The sequence below is a fragment of the Austrofundulus limnaeus genome, unplaced genomic scaffold (assembly GCF_001266775.1).
Source record: "Austrofundulus limnaeus strain Quisiro unplaced genomic scaffold, Austrofundulus_limnaeus-1.0 Scaffold555, whole genome shotgun sequence".
Classification (NCBI taxonomy): domain Eukaryota; kingdom Metazoa; phylum Chordata; class Actinopteri; order Cyprinodontiformes; family Rivulidae; genus Austrofundulus; species Austrofundulus limnaeus.
The window spans coordinates 59,193-60,948 of record NW_013952957.1 but is presented as its reverse complement, the minus strand read 5'-3'; the positions used below and the strand labels follow the sequence as shown (position 1 = coordinate 60,948).

Below are 1,756 nucleotides of genomic sequence, written 5' to 3'. Positions count from 1 at the left end.
GAAAATCTTTTCAGGACCCCACCTTGATGTTTCGGGACCCCACTTTGGGTCCCGACCCCAACTTTGGGAAACACTGCTGTAAATGACGCAGATCAGCATAAGGGAGGGAAATAGACAAATCAAAGCAAGACAGGCTTATTTGTTTAACGTCTTTGAAGTTGCATCACTTTTATATATATAAAAAATACCTCAATAAATGCTCTGAACACTTTGAGTCATAATTTCATTTTGTGCGTTACAACGAGCTTAATCCCCATTAAAAGTTTTAATCTATGTCCAACACTAAAAAGCACAAACAAAACTAAAAATGTGGCTGATTTTTTTTCCCCCGTGAGACCTTGTGAAGGTTAAGAGGTGACTTTGTAAACTGAGAGGAAACCCTCTAAACCACTTGGATTTCTGAAAGCGAAGTGCACAGAAACTGTGGGTGAAGTGTCCTTGGTTCTGCAGGACTTTGTCTAAGTTCTTTGGCAGTAAAGGAAAAGTAGCTGTGAGGCTGGATGAGTCGGGCAGCTGAATGGAGCTGACCAGGCCATATCCTTTTGTCACTTCCTGACAGGAAACTTGTCTGAATCCCAGATATCCAGATATCCCAAAAACAGACACGGGAGGAAAAACAGCCACCCAGCCCCGGGCATACAGGCAGGCAGGGCTCACAGAAAGTCCTGTGTTGGCTTCTGAGACGTGGAAAAACACAAGCCGCAATGCAGGAATGTGCTTTTTTAATGATGTGGTCAAACTGGTGAAAAGTGCTCGCTGTGTTAAAGAAGCTGAGGTTTGGGGAGAATCCAACAGAAGATAATAAGTTAATAGTTGGGAGCTCAGATTCGTCCTTAAAATGTTGAGGATAAATATAGAAGAGTCTCGTGCTGCCAGCAGCGCCGAACGCTTCCACTTTCCTTCCGCGCGCTGATTACACGCAGTTCGCAAACTAACGGAACCGACCACCGCTGAAACAGTTTCTAAACCGACCCGAAACAACTCCAACCGGTTCCCTTCTGAGCAGGAGATAGAAAATAAAGCTCACCTTTCTTTAGCGCTGGACCCGAGCGTCTGCGCGCGGTGCGGTTTCTCTTTCTTCTCCTCTGGATCCTCAGCCGAGCGTCAGCTGCTGGGGCGGCGGCTTCAAAGAAAGCCCAGCCGACGCGCCACAGTTTATGATGCGCACATACCCCTCAGCTGGGCGGGGCTAAACCTGCACCCGGCTAAAAACAACAACAACAACAACAACGTTAATAGCAGAGGTGACAAAAGTATTCACATTCATTACTTAAGTAGAAGTATAGATACTAGGGTTTCAAAATACTTTTTTGGAAGTAGAAGTATCAACTCAAGCTTAAACTCAAGTAAAAATATAAAAGTATTGGTTTTAAAACTACTTAGAGTATAAAAAGTAAAAGTAATGAACACTTAAAAAAAAAGGCCATTCAGGATAAAATCTTTTTTTAATTGATATTTTTATTTTAGCAGCCAATCTGAAGACATTTAATTTTAAAAATACTTAAATCATTTGAACTAATTAATGAATAACAACACATTCATTGATTTGATTTATTGATTTAACAGGAAAAAGATTATTAAAAATCAAGCCTGACTCAGCAAAATTGTTGTTTTACAACAGGTTCCTGTTCTGCAGCACATAAAACACTCAGAAATGCAGCATCACAATCACATCATTATACACCATAGACACAAAGACTAACAAGCATACCAAATTTAATTATTTAATGTATAAAACCCTCACATTATACAAAAT

General features: G+C 40.7%; 1 protein-coding gene across 1 annotated transcript in view; it reads right to left on the bottom strand.

Annotated features, from left to right (window-relative positions):
* lrrc8c (leucine rich repeat containing 8 VRAC subunit C) overlaps positions 1-1,111 on the bottom strand; it is a 24,157-nt gene extending 23,046 nt beyond the window's left edge. The window contains exon 1 of the mRNA XM_014026453.1: positions 1,028-1,111. The gene's annotated coding sequence lies outside the window, so the exon portion shown is untranslated. The remainder of the gene's footprint in view (positions 1-1,027) is intronic.
* Positions 1,112-1,756: the final 645 nt, after the last annotated feature.